This window comes from Bubalus bubalis, chromosome 5, assembly GCF_019923935.1.
Source record: "Bubalus bubalis isolate 160015118507 breed Murrah chromosome 5, NDDB_SH_1, whole genome shotgun sequence".
NCBI lineage: Eukaryota > Metazoa > Chordata > Mammalia > Artiodactyla > Bovidae > Bubalus > Bubalus bubalis.
Window position 1 is genome coordinate 126371506 of NC_059161.1, and position 25678 is coordinate 126397183.

Below are 25678 nucleotides of genomic sequence, written 5' to 3' on the forward strand. Positions count from 1 at the left end.
GCCTGGCAAGCGTCCACTGAGGCCAGAGGCAGGCAGTGAGCTGCCCGGGAGATGAAGGGCAGACACTCGGACTCCAGGTCACCAGCCTGCACATATAGCAAGGGGCGCAGACTCACCCTCAACTCCAGGGAATACGACCCAGGAGGCCAGGCAGGGGAGGAGGGATTTGCAGTTTAGAGGGGCCGCTCTGGCTGTTCTGAGGAGCCTGAATTTGAGGAGGAAAGACTAGAGGTGGAGGAGGAACAAGGAAGATGTTCTAACACGCATGTTAGTTGCTAAGTCATGTCCGATTCTTTACGAGCCCATGGACGGTAGCCCACCAGGCTCGTCTGCCCATGGAATTTTCCAGGCAAGAATACTGGAGTGGATTGCCATTTCCTTCTCCAGGGGATCTTCTCAACCCAGGGATTGAACCTGGGTCTCCTGCATCACAGGCAGGTTCTGTGCCGTCTGAGCCCCCAGGGAAGCCATTCTAACACAGGCAAGAGAAAATGAGGGCAAGAAACACACTGGGGGTATCACCTCTGGACCTGTCAAACAACAGTGAAGAGGCCGCTGGCGAGGGTGGCTCTCGGTTCCTGTTTAAGGGGAGGGGTGAACAGGGGCGATGCCAAGTTAAGGAACATAGACGCGGAAGTAGGCAGAGGCAAGCAACTTCCATTTTGACCCTGATGAGCTGGAATTAACCGCGAGCTCTTCAGCTGGGGAAGCCAAACAGGCTGCTAGGCGTGAGTCTGCCATGTCCTGAGCAGGAGAAGGTCTGGGGGCCCCTCCTGCTGGGAGAAGAGAGCAGGATGGATGGATAGGGTGGCCAGAAACATCCACTAACCAGGACCAGCCAGGGCCACGGAAGTGTCATGAGAGCTGAGGTTCCAAGGAACGTTCAGTGTCTAAGGCAACAAGAGTCAGTGGGAGGCGGGGTGGTGTCCATTGCAAACTCTCAATGTCTGGACTGTGGTTTTGAACTGTGGTGTTGGAGAAGACTCTTGAGAGTCCCTTGGACTGCAAGGAGATCCAACCAGTCCATCCAAAGGAAAATCAGTTCTGAATATTCATTGGAAGGACTGATATTAAAGCTGAAACTCCAATACTTTGGTCACCTGATTCGAAGAACTGACTCACTGGAAAAGTCCCTGATGCTGGGAAAGATTGAAGGTGGGAGGAGAAGGGGACGATAGAGGATGAGATGGTTGGATGCCATCACCAACTCAATGGACATGAGTTTGAGTTAACTCCAGGAGTTGGTGATGGACAGGGAAGCCTTGCATGTTGCAGTCCATGGGGTCGCAAAGAGTGGGACACGACTGAGCAACTGAACTGGACTGAATGTCTGGACAAAGATGTCAGGAAGGTGGAAATAAGAAGAGAGGTGCAGGATGAGCTGGGTACTAGGATCAAGGGACACTTTTTTTCCCTCTTTTTCTTTCTTTTATGAAACATTTGAAAAATACAGACAATATAGCCAGTAATATAAGACCGATAACCCCAGAATAAACTGTTATCAGTACACTGACTTAAAAGCTCTGTGGTAACAGTCAGGTCTGGTGAATGTGTGAATCAAACACAGGGGTTCATTTCTACCCTTCTGCAATCCCACTAAAACATCAGTGAAAGGGAAAGTCGGTCATTCGTGTCCGACTCTTTGCGACCACATGGACTATACAGTCCATGGAATTCTCCAGGCTAGAATACTGGAGTGGGTAGCCTTTCCCTTCACCGGGGGATCTTCCCAACCCAGGGATCGAACCCAGGTCTCCTGCAGTGCAGGCGGGTTCTTTACCAGCTGAGCCATCAGAGAAGCCAATCAGTGAAAGGATCTTTTTTGTTGTTGTTGGCTGCATTGCGCGGCTGGTGGGAAATTAAGTTCCTCGACTAGGGATCAGACCTGGGCCCTCGGCAGTGAAAGTGTGGAGTCCTAACCACTGGACCGCCAGGAAAGTCCCCAAAGGATCTTTCTTTAAACAGTACAAACCCTCAAGGATAAAGAATGGGAAAGCCCAGGGCAGCAGATAAGAGAGGCCGTGAAACTGGACGATGCACAGCATGTGGGCAAGTGACAATGAGCGAAGGGTGGGGAGCATGCAGAGGCAGTCACAGCACGAGCGAATGTGAGCCGCAGCCTCCGGGGAGACTCAGGATTCACTGGGTTGAAGGGCTTCCCTGGTAGCTCAGTTGGTAAAGAATCCACCTGCAATGCAGGAGACCCTGGTTCGATTCCTGGGTCTGGAAGATCTGCTGGAGAAGGGATAGGCTACCCACTCCAGTATCCTTGGGCTTCCCTTGTGGCTCAGCTGGTAAAGAATCCACCTGTAATGCGGGAGACCTGGGTTCATTCCCTGGGTTGGGAAGATGCCCTGGAGAAAGAAAAGGCTGCCCACTCCAGCATTCTGGGCTGGAGAATTCCACAGACTGTATAGTCCATGGGGTCGCAAAGAGTCGGACACGACTGAGCGACTTTCCCTTTCATGCGCAGCTATAATCTACGGGGTTGAGGGGCCCGAACCCCTCCCCGCCATGCCAGCAGAGCCACAGGAACAGCAAACGGCCTCAGCCCTGCGGAGTCTGGGACAGTCACTCCCTGAATCCTCGCAACGACCCCTGCGACTGTCCCCCTGCGTTCCCCGGTCTAGAGTTGTGGACACTGGGACTCAGGCAGGACAGATGGGGTCACATGCCCAGGGCACGCTGCTAGGAAGTTTAGAGCTGGGTGGAGTGGTCACAGGCATCCAGAGCCCCACTCCTGACCCACCAGGCACTGGTGCCTTTCAGAAGAGAGACGGTCCCTGGAAAGGCACCCCCGCGGCATGCGACCCAGAAGGGTACCCCACAGGGCCGAGGATAGCAGGGGAGACCACAGAGTCCTCATTCTACAAAGCGGCTCTCACGTGGATGGCCAGGGAGCACCCTGAGGGCTCCTCTCCAGGAGCCCGCCAGCCCAGGATGGACGTCCCGTGGCTACTGTCATGCACTGGGTGCCTGAAGAAAGGGTGGCCTGCAGCCTTCTCTCAGGATAAGGACCACCGGTCCACAAGCCCCGCCGTGCCCAGACTTTCCAATCGGCTTTAGCATGAAGGGACAGCCCAAGTCATCAGATGTCTGAGGACAGAGCTGAAAAACCCCCGAAAACAAATTGGGAATAAAAACACGGAACTCTGAGGAGAAAGTAATAGAGAGAGCAGATACTTAGTGGGGTGAAGAAAAAAAAAACAACTATAATTAATCTCAGAGAAGTAAGAGAAGCTATTGCATTAAGAGGCGGCAGCTATTTTAAAAAGGCAACGAGAAAGAGCTCTAGGGAATTAAAAATAGCATCACAGACATTTTTAAACATAATAAATAGAAGAATCAGGAGACAGTCGAGGACATCACCCAGAAAGCATTACAAAAAGACTGACACATGGCAAATCGGAGAAGAGGTGAGAAAATGGGAGACTGAGTCCAGGGAGCCCACTCTCGGGGAGCCCCTGGTGGGGGGTGCAGGGCAGAGTCAGCCGGCAGCGCCTCTTGGAGCTAAGGGACGCACCCTTGGGTGGTGCAGACCCTCTGAGCCCCAGCTGATGCGAAGAGTGCTGCCTCCAAGTGAGATGGGGGCATCCTGTCAGCTTCCTGTATTCATTCTCGGTGGCTTAAAACAACCGAGATGTTCACTTCTGGGGGCCAGAAGTTCTGCATCTGCTCCGCCGGGCCCAGATTGAGGCGCGGGCAGACACACCCCCTCCAGAAGCTGCAGGGCAGTGTCTTTCCTTGCCTCCTCCAGCTTCCGGGGCACCTCTGCTTGTGGCCGCATCACTCCTGTCTCTGCCTCTGTCATCACTTCTAGAACCGCACCTCTCTTTTGAGGACAACTGAGACGGCATTTAGGGTCCCCGGATAAGCCAGGGTCACCTCCCCTGTCAGAACCCTTCACTTCGTCATTTCTGCAAAGACCCTTCTCCTTGATAATGTGCCACAGATGATGACCTGGACATCGCTAGGGGCCGTCATGCAGCGCACTAGACTCCCGAAGACAAGAAGGCGGTCATGGTGGCACTGAGGCACTTCTGAGGGAAACTCTCACCAACTTCAAATTGGCACTTGCCATGGGCATTTGCCATCTACCTCTACAAGGATTAAACCGTGTGCTGCTGCAGCTGGTGACCTTCAACACGTCCTGAAAGGAGTTCAGGGTAGGGAGCAGGAATGAGGCATTCTGTGCTCCGGGAGAAACCGGCAGGACAGGTCTTCAGACGGTTAGATATTTTCAGGAGCTGATTTTATGAGCCCAATTCTTGTATCTCCCCATATCTGGAAAAGGGCTAATATCCTTCATGGTGACGACCATTTCTCCTGACTAGCCAAGCTTCATGAGACAGTAGAAACCTTCTGGAAAGTATGTGCCTCATTGCATGTAATCCCCCCTCACCAAAATCACACTTTCCCCCCAACTCTTCATGGCAGTCTCAGGGCCACCTGAGGTGCTGTCTCCAGGGCTGCAGTCCGCATTTTGCTCCAGAGAAAATTTAACTCACAGTTCTCACATTATGCATCTTTTTAAAGTTGATACACTCTCCAACCTAGAATTCTCTACCCAGTTAGACTGTCAATCAAGTGTGGGGGCAAAACAAAGGTGTGTTCATACAGGACTTGGCCAAGGAAGTCTTCCCACCCACGTGTGCGTCTGTCCAGGAAGCTCCTGGGGGACGCGTGCTGACGAAACAAGGCAGTAAACAAACCAAGACGAGAGGCCTGGGGGGCACGGAAGGAAACCGGGGTCCTCAGGGGATGGCGCAGGCCCTGGTGGCTGCGGGAACGGCTGCTCCAGACAACAGCACAAGCCAGCAAGCTTCCCGGCGTGCGGCTCCGAGGGGGATGGGGGCTCTACAACAGACCAAAAGGCTGGATTACCTGATATCTCTGAAAGAACACGGAGGAGGTGGCAAGTTACAGCTGGTCTGGGGAAGAAAGAATGAGGTAAAAAGTAACTCAGGGAAACAGAAGTTGTACAGGGAAGTGTTATCATGTATACACTCAGTGGTCTCAATGGTCAAAATTTACTTCATTTTAATAAGGTTAAAACTGGAAGTGTACTTTAAAATGGTTACATGACCATGCGGGAAGGATTGGGGCGGGGAAAGTGGGCTGTGGGGGTGGGAGTAAAAGCAAGCTATACCTTGTGGCACCCCACTCCAGTACTCTTGCCTGGAAAATCCCATGGATGGAGGAGCCTGGTAGGCTGCAGTCCATGGGGTCGCTAAGAGTCGGACACGACTGAGTGACTTCACTTTCACTTTTCACTTTCCTGCATTGGAGAAGGAAATGGCAACCCACTCCAGTGTTCTTGCCTGGAGAATCCCAGGGATGGGGGAGCCTGGTGGCTGCCATCTATGGGGTCACACAGAGTTGGACACGACTGAAGCGACTTAGCAGCAGCAGCATACCTTGCAGAGGAGGAGCTCAGGAAATAGAGCCAATGGTATGGAGACAGGAGGGTGGGCTACGAGGAGTTAAAGGATGGAGCACCCCCAGGAGTTCAGCTCAGGTGAAAGACGGGCCTTGAACTGGATGAACAGTGCCCCCTGCTCTGAGTCCCAGTGTAGAACAACCCAGTGCCGGCCGTGGGCAGCCAGGAGGGTGTGGCTGGTTGGGACCCAGGGGACCATCTGAGGCACTGACCCTGCCAAGGGCTGAAATGACCAGTGGCTTCTGTGTCCCGGCTCTCTAGGCTGAGACATCACATTCTGAGAGGCACAGCCAGGGAAGGAGCAGCCCAGGGACGGTGGACCTGCAGTCAGACCTGAAGTGTGCTCCTTGTTCACACCCGAACTCCTGGTTAGCCACGGCTGCTCCGAGAGGCAGGATGAGACTTTAAGAAAGTCTTTTTAATAAAGACAGGATGAGATAAGCTTTAAGAAAAATAGCTGGCTGGTCAGGTCAGCAAAAGAGACTGATTAGAAAAAGAAATGACATTTCCCTCTGAGGAGGTTTAAAACTTTTTTCTGAATGAGTTGATTTAGGTCAAGTGCGTCTTCTGGAATAACAAAACATTAGACTGATTTATGAGATTTCTCGGGCTTCTCAGGTGACACCAGTGGTAAAGAATCTGCCTGCCAATACAGGAAACTTAAGAGATGTCCACAGAGTCGGATGCAACTGAGCACCTGAGCACACACACACCACGAGATCTCTTAAGTTTCTCTTCTGATTTAGCTGTATCTTGGGGTGTTCCTATAACAGGTTGTGTTAATATTCTTTCTTTAAAGAAGAAAAGCAAAAGTTAGATATATTTGGAATTTAGATATTAAGTATATTTTACTTTGGGCTTCCCTGGTGGTGCGGTGGTAAAGAATCTGCCTGCCAATGCAGGAGACACAGGTTCAATCCCTGGGTAGGGAAGATCCCCCTGAAAAGGGAATGGCAACCCACTCCAGTATTCATGCCTGGGAAATCCTATGAACAGCAGAGCTTGGTGGGCTGTGGTTCCTGGGGTCACACAGAGTTGGACACACCTGAAGCACGAATGTATTTCAGTTTAAGATGTGCCATGACAGACTTCCCTCCATGCTTCCCCTTCAGGGGGCATGGGTTGGATCCCTCATTGGGTAACCAGGATCCCGTGTGTATTGCCAAGAAATTAAAAATAATAATAATTTAAATAAAGTGTATGTGAGTCAGAGACTGGTAGTTCTTAGCACAACCTGGGCAGAGAAATGTGAGTGGCAAGACTGATTACTTCAGTCTCCTCCTGGGCACCTGACTCTCTTCTCAACCAAGATAAAGCCACTGAGCTAAGGGCTTCCAGATTCAGCCCACTGAAATGCAAACTGTTCAGTGAGAATTTGAATTTCAACTAAACTGCATTCTTAGAAAAACATACAAGTATATCCCATGCAATGTACGGCACATACTTACAGTGCCGAGTTACGGGTTTATCTGAGATTTGAACTTAATTAGCTAGCCCGTGTTTATCTGGCAACCCCAGCACACCAGCGGTGCTGAGGCCCCGACTGGATCTGAGAAAAACACATGTGAAGAGAATTCCCAGATGTGACCTAACAGGGCAGGGAGCACACAGCGGGAAGGCCTCAGGGGTCCAACAGCCTGGGTTCCGATCGGGGCTCCGCCAAGCCCACCTAGTTCTGGGCAGGCCGCATGACCTCCAGGCCTTGATTTCTTCACCTGTAAAATCAGCATCAATGACAGCCATGTGCAGAGCCTGCGTACAAAGATCAAACGAGTTAATGCGTGTAGCGTGCTCAGAAGAGTGTCTGGCACATAAATTGGCCTTTATTATAAATGTCAGTTTTCAGTATCAGCAGTACAAAGGCTGAAGTGGGGACCGGCCCTGCTTCTGACGGGCAGAGGTAGGCAAGGCTGAGGCCGTGAAGGGGCACCAGAGGCAGCCGGGTGAGGCCGGGCTATGCAAGAAGCACCTTGTTTGTGAAGACGACGCTTTGAAGCACAACCGGACCCCCATAGCCTCCTCAGTCAAAGCAAGCTGGACCACCTAAGAAATGAGGTCATCCCACTCAGGCACATCCTCTGGGTGAGGACCTGTGGGCTGCCCACACAGGTGCCGCTGGCCCTACTGGCTCCCTGGCGCTGCCCTTTCCAACGCTGGGCTCAGTGACAGTGAGCTGGCGACGTGAAACTGACCCCAGTGGGCGTCTGGACACGACAGAAATCAGCAAATGCTACAACTAGAGCCCTTTCCTCACCTCCCTGGGACCCACAGTTCAAAGAACAACCAGACGGGCTGAGCATCCCGCAGTGACCTAAAGAAAGGCATTGAGCGTGGCCTGGGTGAGGGGTACCCTTCTCCACTTTCCCTTTAGGCTACAGAACTCAAATAAAGAGGCTTCTGGGGGAAGTTGATAGTGATACAGTCTTACTTCAGGAAACAAGAAAACTCTCAGATAAGCTGTCTAACTTACACCTAAAGCAATTAGAGAAAGAAGAACAAACAAAACTCAAAGTTAGTAGAAGGAAAGAAATTATAAAGATCAGAGTAAAAATAAATGAAATAGAGACGAAAAATAATAGAAAAGGTTGATGAAACGAAAAGCTAGTTCTGTGAAAAGATAAGCAAAATTGATAAGCCTTTAGCCATAAAAAGGGGGGGAGGGCTCAAATCAATAAAATTAGAAATGAAAAAGAAGTTACAGGTGACACCACAGAATACAGAGGATCATAAGAGAACACTGCAAGCAACTGTATGCCAATAAAATGGACAGCCTAGAAGAAATGGACAAATTCTTAGAAAAGTATAATCTTCCAAGTCTGAACCGAGAAGAAATATAAAATATGAACAGACCAGTCACAACTACTGTAACTGAAACTGTGATTTTTAAACTTCCAGCAAACAGAAGTCCAGGACCAGATGGCTTCACAGGTGAATTCTATCAAATATTTAGAGAAGAGTTGAAATCAACTCTGAATATTCTTTGGAAGGACTGATGCTGAAGCTGAGGCTCCAACGCTTTGGCCACCTGATGCAAAGAGCCTACTCATTGGAAAAGACCCTGATGGTAGCAAAGATTGAAGGCAAAAGGAGAAGACGGCAGCAGTGGATGAGATGGTTAGATAGCATCACTGACTCAATGGACATGAATCTGAGCAAACTCTGGGAGACAATGGAGGACAGAGGAGCCTAGCGAGCTGCAGTCCACAGGGTTGCAAAGCGTCAGACGCGTCTTAGCGACTGAACAACCACCACCTATGGTCAATTAATCTACAACAAAGGAGACAAAAGTATACAATGGAGGAAAAAAAGTCTCTTCAATAAGTGGTGCTGGGAAAACTGGACAATTAGCTGTAAAAGAATAAATTAGAACATTCTCCAGTACTGTACACACACAAAAAAATTCAAGATGTATTAAAGACCCAAATATAAGATCAGATACTTAAAACTCTTAGAGGAAAACATAGGCAGAACACTCTTAGACATAAATCACAGCAATATCTTTTCAGATCCACCTCCTAGAATAATGAAAACAACAACAAACAAATGGGATCTAGTTAAACTTAAAAGCTTTTGCACAGCAAAGGAAATCATACAAACTAAAAAGACAGCCCTCAGAATGGGAGAAAATATTTGCAAACGAAGCTACCAATAAAGGATTAATCTCCAAAATACACAAACAGTTCATGCAGCTCAATATAAAAAAATCCCATCATAAAATTGGCTGTGTGCTGTGCTGTGCTTAGTCGCTCAGTCGTGTCTGACTCTGCGACCCCATGGACGGTAGCCCGCCACCCTCCTCTGTCCATGCGGATTCTCCAGTTAAGAATACTGGCGTGGATCACCATGCCCTCCTCCAGGGGATCCCCCAACCCTGGGATCGAACCCTGGTCTCCCACATTGCAGGCAGATTCTTTACCATCTGAGCCACAGGGAAGCCAGAAGATCTAAATATTTCTTCAAATAAGACGTACAGGTGACCAAAAAGCACATGAAAAGATGCTCAACGTCACTAATCATCAGTTCAGTTCAGTCACCCCGTCGTATCCAACTCTTTGAGACCCCATGGACTGCAGCAACACCAGGCTTCCCTGTCCATCATGCTAATTACCAGAGAAATGCAAATCAAAACTACAGTGAGATGCCTCCTAACACTGGTCAAAATGGCCATCATCAGAAAATCTAGAAACCATAGCTGGAGAGGGTATGGAGAAAAGGCCACCCTCCTACCCTGGGGGTGGGAACGTAAACTGGCAGAGCCACGATAGAAAACACTACGGAGGGTCCTTAAAAAACAAAACACGGAGCTGCCAGATGATTCGGCAGTCCCGCTGCTGGGTGTTTATCCGGAGACAACCACAATTCAAAAAGACGCGTGTACCCCAGCGTCCACTGCAGCACTGCTTTCAACAGCCAGGACACGGAAACAACCCAAATGCCCATCTGCCAAGGAACGGACGAAAGGGATCGGCGCAGATACACCAGGGAATACTACTCAGCCGTAAAAAGAGTGAAGTAACGCCATCTGCAGCAACATGGCTGGACCTAGAGACTGTCACACTGAGTGAAGTCAGACAGAGACAAATATCATATGATACTGGTTATATGTGGAATCTGAAAAAATGATACAAGTGATCTATGTACAAAACAGAAGCAGACTCGCAGACTTAGAAAACGAACTCACGGTTACCAAGGGGAAAGGCCGCGGGGAGGGACAAATCAGGGATTTGGGACCAACACAGGACACACTATTATATGTAAACTAGGTAATCAACAAGGACCTACTGTACAATACAGGAAACTCTGCTCAACATTCTGTAATGACCTATGAGGGAAAAGAAGCTAGAAAGGAGTGGATGATGTACGTGTATAACTGAATCACCTTCCTGAACACCTGAAACGAACACAGCATCGTAAATCAGCTGTGCTGCTGTTTAGCAGCGGAGATGTGTCCAGCTCTTTGTAACCCCAGGAACTGCAGCCCCCAGGCTCCTCTGGCCAGGAGCCTGGACAAGATTTCCTAGGCAAGAATACTGGAGTGGGTTGTCATTTCCTTCTCCAGGGGATCTTCCCAACCCAGGGACTGAACCTGCATCTCCTGCTTGGCAGGCTGATTCTTTACCACTGAGTCTCCTGGGAAGCCCAAATCAACTATACTCATATATATATATATATATATATATATATAAAGAGCCCTCTGTGTCTTTTGTAAGTCTCTTGTATAGAGTGCTTAATTCGGTCAAAACATGAGGATGAGCTAAGGAAGAAATGAATCAGAAACTCTCCCTACACTCAAGGCAGTTCAGAAACCATTCTGCAACACTAATGAAACTGTGAGAACATCACGATAAAGATTCCTTTGGTAATCTCATTTAACAATGTGAAAATTAGTCCTTGCTTTTTAGAGAACAGATTTCCTTGTTCATATAACCTTGATATCTTTTCTCTCCCCACCCCCACCCCCCCCATCTCTCTTTCTTAAGCAACAGAGGCCTTTGCAGGTTGAAATGTGAGGATTTACAACAACAGCTGTTGGATATACATGTCAAATGTCGATTCTATACCAGAACTTACCCTGTCCCTCCCCCATCCCAGATGACACACACTCCCCAAAACCCAATACCTCTTGTCCTCTGTCCCCAGAGAACTAGGGCTTCAGTCTGGGGGTCACTTTTGCCCTTCTCTTTCCTACATCTGGTCAAGAAGGCCCATCAGTTCTTCCTCTGAAGTCACTCACATCCTCCTTCCTTTCATTTCCACTAACCCACCCCTGATGGCACCCTGTTTACTACCTGAACTACTGTAAAAGCCCCCTATCCATGACCATTCATTGCCACTGGCTGGCTTTAGCTAGCAATTCACGCTGTATACCAGGGAGAACACCCCAAATGCAGGATTCCTTTCACTCTCTTTTTAAAAAACCCTGCTACGACCTTTATCACCCACAGGTAAGAATCTTGCCTCCTGTCATTAGTCCCACCTGCCTGTCAAGCCTCACTTCCCACCATCCCTCAGCCTCTGGGGTCCTAACACCAGCCAAACTGCTTCCTTCTCGTTCCCAAGTGGTCCAAGCACGCTCCCGTCTCCCGTCAGAGCACTCCCTCCACCGAGACACTCCCCACCTGGATGCCCTTTTCTCTGCACAAAGCCTGCTCCTGGCTGGGTAATTTTTTTTTTCTCTCCCGCCCAAAATCCCACCAAAACTTTGTTGTTGCTAAGTCGTTTCTGACTCTTTGCAACCCCATGGATTGTAGCCCACCAGGTTTCTCCGTCCTTCACTATCTCCCAGAGTGTGCTCACATTCATGTCCATCTCATCCTCTGCCGCCCTCTTCTCCTCCTGCCCTCAATCTTTCCCAGCATCAGGGTCTTTTCCAATGAGTCTGTTCTTTGCATCAGGTGGCCAAAGTATTGGAGCCTCAGCTTCAGTCCTTCCAATGAATATTTAGGGTTGATTTCCTTTAGGATGGACTGAGTAAAAGAAATTTTTGTTTTTAGATTTTTTTTTTTTAATTGGACCATTTGTTTTTCCAAGTCTTTACTGAATTTGTTACAATATTGCTTCTGTTTTATGTTTTGGTTTATTGGCTCTGAGGTATGTTTTATCTTGGCTCCCCAACAAGGGACTGAACCCACACACCCCCTGCATCAGGAGGCAAAGTCTTAACCAATGGCCAACCAGGGAAGTCCCAACAGGTTTTTGTCTTTTAAGCTGTCAATCCCCAAAGACAGGAAGACCAGGAGGGGAGACCACAGGAACATCATGGCCCTACCTGGCAGTGGGAAGGCTGATCATCTACCAATGTCCACCACAGAATCCAAGAAAGGGTAGGGAACTGTGAGCCAGGTCCTGGGATGAACAGGCTGATATGTACAGTGGAAGCTGGTGAGAGCTTCTGAGAAGCAGTTAGACCCTAGATACTCATGCTGCTGGAGACCACCCTCCCCTGCCCTCTCCTGAAGAACAGAGGTCTGCTCTCTGGAGAGGGCGAAGCTCAGGGTCTGCACTGGGAGTGCAACGCACGTCTGAGGGCCGGGGTACTCTGTCAGAAACAGGAGGGGAAGGTTAAGTGAGCCTGTTCATCCCGTCCCCTCGCCCACTCAGCCCCTAGAGCACAAGCAGCCAGCCCTTCCCCTCCTCCAATACCTGACCCAGCCCAAGAGGGAAGACCTCAGGATATTGACACTGAGGTTCCCCAACAAACAGCATGCCTCATCACCACTGTGCAAGCGGGAAGCTGGACTCCCAGGCAGTTTTTAGCCCCTACTACTAATTGTGAGCAGGCAACCAAAGATCCCTGGGCAGCTGAGAACAGATTCCTTCAAAGACAGAGACCAAAGAAAAGCAGCAGAAAAAAAGCAATTTGGAGGAAACAGTTAATGCAAGGAGGAAAAAACTTAAACACAGCACTAATATCCTCAAAGAAGCAAGAGATTACACAGGTGAGACAATAGGATGCTTGCATATATTTTTAAAGACCTAGTCAGAGAGCAAGAAAAGCTCTTGGAAAGAAAAAATATGATGGGAAAGACAAAAGAAAAAAAAAAATCAATAGAAGGGTTGGAAGATTAGGTTAAGGAAATCTCCTAGAGACTGAAACCAAAGGACAAAGAAATGGAAAGTAGGCAAGAAAGGGGAAAAAATGTGAGGCCATTAAGAGATCCAAAAATTAAATAACAGTTTCAGAAAGAGAGGACAGGGAAAACACAGGGGAAGAAATAATTCAACATACCCCCAGGACAGGAGGTCACGTTTCCACATGCAAGTATGCATTGAGCCAACAGGATGGACGCATGCAGACCCACACCACGCAAGGCATGACATGTCAGATGCTGTAAGCTTTCAGAAAGTGGGGGAAAGGGGGCACAAAGAACCCGAAATCAGCAAGGTTCGGGATTTCTCAACAGCAACTTGGGAAGATAGAAAGGTACAAAGCAGTCTTCAAAACTGCAAAGGGAAAATGATTTCCAGCCTGAAACTCTCCATCCAGTGGAACCATCAATTATGTGTGAAGGTGAAATAAAAAGAAAGAACAGGGCTGCTACGACTGACTTCCAGGTGATGCTTCTCAAGGAGCTACTATGGATGAGCCCCCACCCCAAACAAGGGGCAAACAGGCCGGAAGGGAGCAGGAGCTGCAAGAAGAGGAAAGCAGAGGTGCCCGCAACGCAGCACATAGAGGGGGCACCAAGTGAGGCATGGACTACTCAGAGCTGCTTCCCCGGGCCGCTTCCCTCAGGGGCCCTGAAGGAGAACGGAGCCAGTACGCGCGCTGATGGGACGCGGCCTCTGGGTGAACCTGTGATGAAGGCAGCATGAGGGACACTTGAGGCCCGAGGCCTTGCCCCTAACTGACATGGGAATACTAAAGTATGTGCTCCTCCATGACTGCTTCTCCAATGTTCCCAAGGTTCATCCGTGTTGCTACAGGTAACAGGACTCCATTTAATTGCCAAAGAACATCCCACTGTACAGACACACCACGTTTTGCCAACCCATTCAGCAGACATTTCGGTTGTTCCTGCTTTTTGGCTATTATGAATAACACCGTGGTGAGCACTGGTGTACAAGCTTCAAGCCCACATATGTTTTCCTCTCTTGGGTATATACTGCTGGATGGTATGGTAACTCTATGATTAACCACTTGAGGAACAGGCAGACTGTTCTCCACAGTTGGGGCTCCATTTTCTATTTCACCAGCAACATGTAAGTGCTCCAATTCTACATCCTCGCCAAAACTTGTTATCATCTGTCTTTGTGATCAGCCATTCTAGTGGGTATGAAGTGGTATCTCAGTGTGGTTTTGATTTATATTTCCCTGATGACCAATGATGTTGAGCACACTGGCCATGTGGACATCTCCTTTGGCAAAATGTCTACTCTGAGTCCCTGCGTTTGGATTATTTATATCTCTCTTGTTGAGCTGTAAGAGTTTAAAAAAATATATATTCTAGACACGAGTGCCGATCAGATACATGGTTCACAAAAACTTTCTCCCATTCTTTGAACTGCCTTTTCACTTTGATACTGTTCTTTGCTGCACAAACGTTTTTAATATTGATGAAGCCTCATTTATCTATTTTTAAAATTTTATTGTGTGTGTTTTTGCTGTCGTATCTAATAAACCACTGCCTAACCCAATATCACAAAGATTTATGACTGTGTTTTCTTCTGAGAGTTTTATACCTTTAGCTCTTACATTTTTGACTTTGATCCACTTTGAATTTCATGTGCGGTATGAGGTTGGGGTTCAGCTTCATTCTTTTGCATCTGGATGTCCAGCTGTTTCAGCACCATTTGTTGAAAAGACTATTCTTTCCCTATTTTAAATTATCTTGGCATTAATTGGGCTCTTGTTAGAGCTCAGCTGGCTATAAACGTAAGGGTTTATTCCTGAGCTCGCAATTCTAGCCCATGGATCTGTATGTCGGTCCTTATGTGACTGCCACAGTGCCTTGATTACTGTAGCTCTGCCGTAAGCTTTCTGTGAGTTCTCTATGTTCTTTTTCAAGATTCTTTTGGCTGTCTGGTTCCCTTACATTTCCATGTGAATTTTCGGCACATTCTGTCATCTGCAAGTAAAGGCAGCTGGAACTGTGAAAGATATGACATTGAATCTGTAGATCAATTTAAGGACAGTCGCCATCTTAACAATATTAAGCCTTCTCATCATGAACATAGGGAGTCCATTGATTTATTTAGGTTTTCTTTCATTTTTCAACAATGTTTTATATGCTTAGAAGTTTTTCACTTCTGTTAAATTTATTCCTGAATATTTTATTCTTTTTGATGATACTGTAAATGGAATTTTCTTCCTTTCCCATTGACTGCCTCTGTATAGAAATACAATTGACTTCTGTGTATTGACCTTGTGTCCTGCAACCTTGCTGAACTCCTTTATTAGCTTTAAAAGATTTTAGTGACTTCCTTAGATTTTCCTATATAAGATCGTGTCAGCTGTAAAGATACTTTTACTCCTTCCTTGCCAATCTGTATGCCTTTCATTTCATTATCTTTCCTAATTGCCCTTAATGACTAAATCTGAACTGGTGACTAATTTTGATTTGGAGACAGCCTCTGCCCAAAGGGCAGCGGCTGCCATGACCCTTAGGAGGGCCACACTCTGCTTGTCACACCTGTTGATTTGTTTCCACCAGGAACGAGCCTTTGGGAGGTTTCCTGGTTGGTTCCTCTCCTCTCACCTCCCTGCATCCCCCTTCTCTGCTCCAAGCCAGGGAACCTAAGGCCTGTGGATAGAGGCACCTGGGTCCCCAGACTGGCTGGCGTCCTGCAGGTTCAGCCAATGGGAGGCCTGAAGGAGAAAGGAGCCTGGGAGCAGAGAAACATGGGTTCTGATCTTCCCCAATCTTTACCCTCGATGCCACAGTCCTGAGTCGGGATGCATCCAGCTGCTCTGGCAGTCCCGGCTGGGCGCTCTTGCCTCCACACTGTCAACCCGCCCTGGAGGCTGGAGGAAACACTCACGATTTCCTCTCCGCCCCTACCAAGCCTAGAGGTTGCAATGACTTCCCACTGTGGCTCATCCCTGGGTGCCTCAACCTCCCTTGTTGGGTTCCTGATTGTCTTGGCTGATTAATTCAGTTTCTCAGAATCAATGCATGACTATCAACCATTCCCGGCAGCCTTTACTGCTATTCTGCTAAACACCCACGCCCCAAACATCCCTACAGAGGGAGGCCCAGAACCTCGCTCAGTGTTAAAACCTGGTTCCCTGGTAAACTGATCACCAACACACAGGCTCCACGAGCTGAGGACATGGTGAGGGAATTCGGTGGCAAAAAGCTTCCATTCCTGGAAGGAGGAAAGTAAACAGCCACCCAGACAGGACATGACCTTGACTATGGCTGCTGCTGCTTTCTCTCCTTTTTCTTGATTCCCTACAAAAGATATTCCTTTACGGCCCCTTGATCTGACCTTTCACTCTGCTTTGGAATTTGAGCACAAAAACTGTCCAGAGGTTTCCCAGAGACCAAGTCCTAGGCATCCGCTACTGCTGGTTTAATGCTAATGACCACAGTCACCTGGCAAAGCGTCAGGAGCACAGATTGTGCAGACTTTGTGCAAGCCGTTTGTGCAGGCTTGCTGCCGAGTGCCAGCCATGGCATTAAGAGCTTCAGGTTACCTCATTTAACCACTGAGAACCTTGTAGGGTGAGTAGTAGAGCCCCAGCTATGTAAGTAAGGGAACAGAAACTCAAGATTCAATAGGTTGGCCATGGTCTCCAAGCTCAAAGGCGCTCGCCTTCCATTCTTTCCATCATCCTAAGCTGTGTCTCAGTCATGGCCCTGCTCCCCAGGAGTCTGCTGTGGACAGATTTAAGGTCTACCATCCTGGGATTTCCCTGGCGGTCCAGTGGCTAAGGCTCTGCACTCCCAGCGCAGGGGGCCAGGATTCAATCCCTGGTCAGGGAACCAGATCCCACATGCCGCACCTAAAGATCCTGTATGCCTCAACTGAGACTCAGCACAGCCAAATAAAAAATAATGAAAATAAAGTATTTTGTAAAAGGATCTACCATCCTCCCTAGATTATCCGTCACCACCCTCTCTCGCCCCTGCCTGCCACCCCCAAACTATTCCTCCCTGACCATCAAGCTTGCCTCACGTGGGCAGGTAGGGCTGCTTCCCCCACCAGCTGGGCCAGCGTCACACCCACGCCTCGTCCCTCCAGCACAGCTTCTCCCGCAGGCGAACTGTGCCCACTGGTCCTGTGCCCATAGGTGGTGAAAGCCTGACTGAGCACCCAGCTGAGCAGAGCAGGAAACCCCCCCGGGTTGTTTTGAAGTTTCGCAGCGATGGCCACAGGCTCACAACCACACACCGGCCTTTACCCTGCAGGGCACGCCCGGGGAGGGGAGGGGGCAGGGTGGCCGCCATCCGGTCCGGCACCTACAACTGCAGGCCCTTTCACCTACTGGGCAGGTTCTGAGGAGCCAAGACTCCCTCTCTGCCCTCCAACAGCAGCGGGCGTGATCCCTTGAAGGTAACAGTGTCTCCTTCAACATCGAGAAGTTAGATTGCTGAAAATCCTCCAGGGAGGAAGGAACCTTCCAGCTGAGGACTTTAGACTTCATGGAAAAACAGTTTGGGGACCTAAGGTAGTAAATGAATTACGAAAACCTGGGCGACAGACTGCCTTTCCCACCTTCTCAGTCCCAGCCTAAACGTCCTTCTCCTGGAGGCCCTCTTAGTGCCTCCCACCCCTCTCTGAGGGAAGACGTCATGTCTTATGATAATTACAAAAACAATAATAATAATAGCTACAAATGTCTGCTGGGCTTCCCAGGTGGCAAAGGGGTAAGGAACCGACCTGCCAATGGATTAATGCTGGAGACGCAGGAGACACATTTTGACCCCTGAGTCAGGAAGATCCCCTGGAGGAGGAAATGGCAACCCGCTCCAGTATTCTTGCCTGAAAAATCCCATGGACAGAGGAGCCGGTGGGCTACAGTCCATGGGGTTGCAAAGAGTTGGACGCGACTAAGCACGCACAAGTGCCAGGTCTGGACGAGGCACCAGCCAGGTCTCCTGACACTTAGGAGGCGGGTATTATCCCATTTGAAACTTTACTGAGTGGCAACTTTGTTGCTGTTGTTCAGCAGCTTGCATACTATAATCATATTTAACAATATTCTTAAAGCTCTCTGCAGTTTATAAAGTGCTTTATCTTTTTTTAAGATTATTTTTTTGATGTGGATGATATTTTAGGCCTTTATTGAGTGTGTTATAATATTGTTTGCTTTATGGTTTGGTTTTTTTGGCTGCGAGGCACATGGGATCTAACCTACACCCCGTTTGGAAGGTGAAGTCTTAACCGCTGGACCACCAGGCAAGTTCCTAAAGTACTTTAATGGACACTCTCATTGGGCTTCCCTGGTGGCTCATCTGGTAAAGAATCTGCCTGCAATGTGGGAAACCTGGGTTCGATCCCTGGGTTGGAAAGATCCCCTGGAGAAGGGAAAGGCTACCTACTCCAGTATTCTGGCCTGAAGAATTCCATGGACTGTACAGTCCATGGGATCGCAAAGAGTCGGACATGACTAAGCAACTTTCACTTTCAGACGCTCTCATTTGCTACTAACAGGAACCTTGACTAGCCCAATGGCCAGCAGCATCTTCACAGTTTCATTTTCAAGACAAGGAGAATGGCCTTTCTGGCCCCATCTGCCCCCCCGACTCCAGCACCGCCTCCTTACCTCCCTGCCGCCTCAGTGTTCTGTCCTGAAGCCCACTTACCATTTCTGCCCACTGCGCCAGCACCCCGGGAGCTGGAGCTTTGGCAAGATAAAGGGGGAAAACAGCCAGGATCTGGGGGCGAGGGGGAATGGGTGACAGTTGGGTGAAGTCAGGCAGAAGCCTCCCCGCATTGAGGGCAGAGCCCTGGTGAAGTGAAGGCAGGGGCCACACACCTTCATACACCAGCTGTGGACCCAACACCATGTGATTCCACGCAAAGGGCAAGGTCTGACAGTCAGAAAACTCAGGTTCAATTTCCAGCTTTGCCACCATATAACCTTGAGGCTCAATCTACCTCTCAGCACCTGTGTGATACTGTAATCTATAAGAATCATATAACCTGGGTGGGTTTTTTTTGTTGTTTTTTCCAGGTTCCAGAGGGCAGAGCTCCTAAAGCCCCTGGAATTTCCTGAGTGGCATGGGAGACAGGAGCAACTTTTCTCATTCATAATTAGCCCCTTTCAATCACACCTGGGATTATGCTAATGCGGTGACTCCTGGGAAGCCCCTAGACAGCGTCAGGATGGGGGTTGGTTGCCAGAGGAATCAACCCTGCGATTAGAAGTTTGGAACTTTCAGCCCTACTCCCCTACATGGAGGGGCGGGACTGGCCTACCAGACCCGTGTAAGGGAACCTCCATAAAAACTCCAAGCCATGGACTTCAGAGAACTTCCAGGTTGGTGAATCCACCCGTGTGCCAAGAGGTGGCGCAGCCCCATCCGTGGGGACGGAAGCCCCTGCACCCCGCATCCTTTCAGATCTTGCCCTATGCACGTCCTGTGCACCTCAGACAGACTGTTCACGGCATCCTTTATAGTAAAACTGCTAATAGCAAAGTGCTTTTCTCAATTCTGTGAGCAGTTCTAGCAAATTACGGAACCTGAGGAGGAGTCAGGGGAATCTGATGCACAGCTGGCTGGCTGGACGTCCAGGAGGCCAGCTCTACAATTAGTGTCTGAAGCAGAGGCTGTCATGTGGGACTGAGCCCTTCACCTGTGGCACCTGCACCAACCCTCGGCGTCAGAACTGATTCAGTGTCAGAACTGAATTGAATGGGAGGATACCTAGTTGATGTCTGCAGAGAACTGGAGAATTGGTTAGTGCAGGGGAGAACCCCACATATTCAATGTCAGAAGTGTTATGAGTGAAAAGCAGTTCACACTCATCAGTCCACCTATAAAGCAGGCTTACCTGCCCAACCAAGAGCAGACTCACATAGAAGAGGCCCTGATGCCGGGAAAGATTGAAGGCAGGAGGAGAAGGGGATGACAGAGGATAAGATGGTTGGATGGCATCATTGACTCAATGGACATGAACTTGAGCAAGCTCTGGGAGATGGTGAAGGATGGGAAGCCTGGCATGCTGCAGTCCATGGGGTCGCAAAGAGTCGATCATGACTGAGCGACCGAACAACAACAATCTGCCCAACACAGAAGGCTGATGCGTGAGTGACCTGTTGTATCTGAAACTGCAGACCATGCCTTCGGTTTCATAAAGTGTAAACTGCAAAACGTCCTCAATGATTAGATTTCATACAACCAGAGCCATCAAGTGTTTATCAAGCACTGATTGCCTGTAACACATACTCGATGGACAGAGGATAATATAGAACATGACCTGTGTCTTCAAGAAACTTTCTGTCTGGCAAGGAGACAAGACCAGTACGTCTGAAATATAAGAACTATTTAACACCTGGTGTACGCAAAGGAGGTGGCAGAAGGCAGCTGAGGAGAGCTGGGTACGGTGCCACGGGGGAGGGGATTTGACTCGTGCTCAGAGGAAGGATCCACTCGAGAGGTCCTGGCAGGTTGCAGCACCTGGCACCTGGGGTGTTGGCGGGCGGTGGGCAGTGAGAGGCAGGGGCCTCCTCTTCCTGCAAGCCTGACTAGTTTAGGGTCAGGGTCAGGCGTCATCAAGTAGATGCTGATCAAGTGAAAAGTCTGGCATGGAATCAACAGAAAATGAAGTTGGAGAGGTTCAGTGAAATGAGAAGCAAAGAAAAGGCACTCATTCATTCATTCGCTATTGATTGAGCGTTTGTAACACGCCAGGCACTTGGACAGAGAGAAGAGGTCCCTGCCATCATGAAACTGACATTTCATTCCAGTCAGGAGACCAAATACACAAACAAGATTGTTCAAGATCCATCCAGATTAGTAAGTACTGACGACCTCATCTCTGATTCCTCCTCATGCCAGGCGTCTCTTCGAGTTGCCTGACCAAGAATAAAGTCAGAGGAACCACATCCCTTCATCCCTGGTCCAGGACACTAGGGAGAAAAGGCACATTCCTTATCAACTTCTGCTCCTGGGAAGTTTGGGACAAAACAAAGGGAACTGCATGTCCATCCCCTTCATCTATTCCTTGAACACAAACACACCACACACAGCCAGTCTCTCCCTTCTCCATCAATCTTTATCCTGTGACCTGGAGGAGAGTTTGGCCTGTTTGCAGTTGAAGATAAGAACCAGAAGCCATCTGGGGCCCGTTTCTGTTTTTCCTCCCCGTAAACTGAGGGAAAGGTTTTGTTCTAAGCAAATGGGAGAAGTCCTCCCTGCTTACACCTGAACTGTGAGTCTGCTCAAACGCCAGAAAGCTGGCCTCCCAGGAGGCGGTGCCACCTGCTTTCCATTCACTGCTGTCTAGGATACAATCACAGACTCACGTCCAGAGGAGAGCTGATCTTTCCCAGGCTCCTAAGGGAGAGCCAGGCCTTCCGGCTCGGGGCTCCAGCGCGCTTCATCCAGACCCGAGTGAGCCAAGGACGTGCATCTCAGCACGTGTGCGCTTCAGGTCCCTGGCCTGGTGCTGTGCTCAGAGCAGACGCTCCCCCTGACTGCCGCCAGCTGCACCATCTCCGCAAGGGACCCCAGGCAAAGGACCCAGGTGGCCTTTCCCCTAAATGCTGCCACCACACAAAGGCATTCTAGCCCAGAGCTCCAGGACCCACGGCCCATCTTCCTCTGTCCCTAGGTCTTGGGCAGAACCCCTTCTGACCGTCGGTAGGGTTTGTCTTCCTCCGGCTCCTCGGTTTTGCCCACCCCTGACCAGTGTCCCCACTGGCCCGTGAGCAATGGTCCAGCCCAGCCCTCCCGGGTTCCTGCCCCAGAACCCACCTGCCGTCTCCTTTCCCAAGTATGAGAAGGCTGCCAACTTCCAGAGAGGAGAGAAACAGCGGCCACAGTGCATGCACGCCCCCCCAGGAGAGCAACCTGGAGGCGCTGAGGGTGGTCCCCTTACCGCGGCAGCTGGTCCGTAGGGCCCAGGGAGGCCACACTGTCCTCGGTGCCGGAGCGAACACCCAAGTCTGGGCCCTCTGCCCGCTGCCTGTTTATAAGTGACGTTCTGGGTTAAGCCTCTGTCAATGACTTTCCAGAATTGCCCCCTCCCTTACAGCTCAGGGGAGAGAGAGGCTGCTTGTGAGCCAACTTCCAACTCATGACTAGACCTTGAACAGACTGTTTGAGAAAAGGCAAAAAACACAAAATCAGGTCAGGGGTGAGCTGGGAGGAGGCAGTGAAAAGCCGCTGCCCGAGGGTTCTGGCGGAAGGATTAAAGGGCAGTGTGTTTGGGTTTTACAGGGGGCGGAGGAGCAGGCCAGGGATGGAGAGCTGGGCAGGAGAGGGACCTTCTGGCCTAAGAAAAGGAGCAGAGGATCCCCCGGGAGAAGAAAAACTGAGGCATCTAATGTCCTTCTCCTCCTGCTGAGTCCTCGGGATGGCTCAGGCTGTCCCCTGGGAACAGGTGACATCATGTGGCCAGGAGACTGGATTTCTTGCAAGGGCATATGTCAACCTCGTGGCTCTTATGGGCTGTTGACCTGATGTGAGCAAGGGTTTTATTTTTTAAATTTAATTTTTGGCCACACTGTGCAGCTTGCCCCTGACCAGGGATTAAACCTGGGCAACGGCAGTGAAAGCACCGAATCCTAACCACTAGGCCACCAGGGAACTCCCTTAGCAAGGTTTTAAAATGCTTGCCCACACTACTGAGCCCACCCAGACCAGTCCATTTAAGGTACTGTTCTCCCAAAGACCGGGCCAATCAAGAACAGGAACAGAGCGCCCACCCCCTGGGCGCCACCCGCTACCACCAAAACAAAAGACAAACCAGCCTCAGCCCTGACACGTTCTTGGAGGAAGCAGAGTCAATAACTCACTGTCCTAACACTTTGCTTAGTGTCCAGAACCCAAGGTTAATTAGTCAGAGAGGGCTTTCTCTGGCTCCACGTGTCATGGCAAGTGGTGCCCAGCTAACGTGGTGTGCTGAGCCTGCTAAAGAAACGGGGGCACGCTGGCCCCTAAGTCAGGCAGAGGTCCACATCACAGGAGCCTCCGGGAGCCCACAAATTAAGTGAAAGCACAGAGGGGCAGGGAGCTTGCTCAGTCCTCTAGGATCCAGATCCTGACCCACACAGGTACTTCTGTTTCCACCTCGTCTCCATCTTTCTCCAGAGCTGACAACAAGTAGCCTCGTGACTCCCCTCTGGCCCACCAAGGCAGGGTGAGAACCACTCCTAGACCCTGCAAATTATAGGCAGCTGGAGATCCTGGGAGATGAGGCCAGAATGACATTCCAGTGAAAGGCTCTATCTGGGAACAGAAAAATGGTTCGTCATCTGTAAAACGGGGATTAACAACACATACCTTGCACAGTTGTTTGTGGGAGCTCAAAGGATCTGGTTATTATGAATAGCCACGTTCTATTCAACAGCAGCAGGAAAGAGATCCAGAGATAACCCTGGAGGATAAGAAAGAGGCTGACAGGTGGCCTGGCAGGGAAGCAGGAAGAAGTGTTCCGGGAAGAGGGAGCGTTGTGACCGGGAGGCCACCTGGCTTTACGAGTTCACAAGCCACGTGCGGCCTGGTGTGGCAGGGACACCAGTTGCCACAACAAGGCTGGAGAGAAGGCAGGCTCCCCACCCCTCACCTGCATCACAGAGACACGAAATCATCGTTCCTGCTGTTTTCAGTCTAAGTGGAACAGAACTTCCAGCACTGGAAGTTGCAGCAACTAACTTCCTATGCAGTTGTGAAACACCACCAAGGCCACCAATTACTACTTCTTCATGGCTGTTTTCTTTAACTTAGGAAACAGAAGTGGAGGAGGGGAGGAAGGGTCTGCCTCAGGTAAACTGATGGCAAAGTTACTCACTGCTGCTCTGGTTCATAAGGGTTGCTCGGACATGGAAACAACGCTGTTGACCATGGTGTGACAGACAGACTTCCCACCAGGGACTCTACAGAGGAAAGACACTGGTCTGCACTTGGCTCCCTGGATGGGGAAAGGTGGGCAACGAGAGGCAGATCCTGCTTCCATCCCAAGCCTCTTGTCTCGTACCACCAGAGCAGCTGGCCCCCTGTATGGCTAACGGCCTTGGTCCCCTGTTCTCTACCAAATCCAGCCACAGAGGCACTGCAAGTCTGTGACGTCTATGGAGCAAAAGCAAGCAGACAGACTGTCTTCCATTTATGCAAAGAGGAGGTCAGGTCATGTACATACTGCTATTTTCAAAATGGGTAACAACAGGGACCTACTGGATAGCGCAGGGAACTCTGCTCACTGTTATGTGGCAGCTTGGATGGAAGGGAAGTTTGGGGGAGAATGGATACATGTGAGTCCCTTTGCTGTTCACCTAAAACTACCACGACATAGTAAACTGGCTATACCCCAACACAAAACAAAAAGTTTAAAGTCTGGAAGAAAAAAAAAGAGAGAGCTAATAAGGAATGCCCACCAGGTAACAGAAACAGTGCTACGTGCTATGGAGAAACCAAGACAGAAGGTGATGACCCCTGCACTTTAAGAATTCACCATGCGGAAGGTAGAGACAAGACCTAGACGTGGCGAACGAGCTTCCACCAGCAGTTAATCACCATGGATTACACCACAGGGCGTAAGGTCCCAGGGGCTGTCTCCAGGCCTCTGTGAGCTCTTCACACCCTCAGAAGGATTCGACAAACCCACCACTTTGAGATGTCAGTTCTAGGCCAATGAGCAAATGTTTCTGGATTGACCTAACCCAACACTAGTGTTAAAGAGCCTCACAATTTCCATGAAACCCGCATTCTCCTCCTCCTCCACTGCGCACACCATCCAGCACCACACCTCCCCTCACCCAGCGCCGCACCCTGAGCTCTGGGAAGTGTGCTGAGCTGCAGCTCCAGCAAGTAATTCCCGCTTTGACTTAAAAGTTGACATGACCCTTCGAACCTTAGTTTCCTCATCTATAAAACGCAGAATGTTCTGAGTCATCTTATAAAGCTGCTCTGAGAGCTTAATGAGGTCATGGGTTTTTGAAATGCCTAGAGAGCCTGGCACATTAGAGATGACCAGAAAAGTGATCCCAAGGGTCAGTCCTTATAATATCAGAGTTAATCCTTCTCTCTTCTCATTACATCCTGGGGCTCAAGATAAAAGAGGCAGTGACACGGAAACAAGCCTGGGAGCCAAGAACAGAGCATCAGTCTCACGCAGGATGATGACTGGAAGGAGCTGTGAGTCAGAACAACCCTGGTCCTCCCTCTGCTACCCTTAACAGTGTTGGGCTGAGAGTCACTTTGCATACCGGGCTTCAGTTTCTTCAACCAATTAGGCCAGGGATAGTAATAACCATGCCTCCTTCACAAAGGCAGTGTGGATTTTACAAAATAATAAACCATAAAACCTTTACTGCAGCGCACTGTGCTACCCAAGTGCCAGGCCCTATGGAGACTCAGCCTAGTTGAGAGGAGAGAGTGGGGATGAGGGGTAAACAAGATGAAGGTAAATCAATACACAGTAAGACAAGTATCAAAAAGAATAAAATTCAGAGGAACAAATTTAATGAAAGAAATGCAGGCTGGTTTGCTGAAAATGAAAAAAGTATCATTGAATGGCTGTAGAGACCTAATCAAAAGGAAAAACTCCTCACGTTCATGGATCAGAGACTTCAGTGTTAAAATGGCAATACTCCCCCAATTGATCTACAGTTTCAATGCCTGC

The 25678-nt window shown here is 49.5% G+C and overlaps 1 protein-coding gene across 8 annotated transcripts in view; it reads right to left on the reverse strand.

Moving 5' to 3' along the window:
- PC (pyruvate carboxylase) overlaps positions 1-25678 on the reverse strand; it is a 103223-nt gene that overhangs the window by 33528 nt on the left and 44017 nt on the right. For 2 of the 8 annotated variants that reach the window (XM_044943745.1, XM_044943747.1), the window contains exon 1: positions 21935-22134. The exons of 2 other annotated variants lie outside the window; for them this stretch is intronic. The gene's annotated coding sequence lies outside the window, so the exon portion shown is untranslated. Of the gene's footprint in view, positions 1-21810; positions 22143-25678 lie in introns of those variants that run through there. 4 more of the 8 variants (XM_044943746.1, XM_044943744.1, XM_044943750.1 and 1 more) reach the window with 4 other exon arrangements.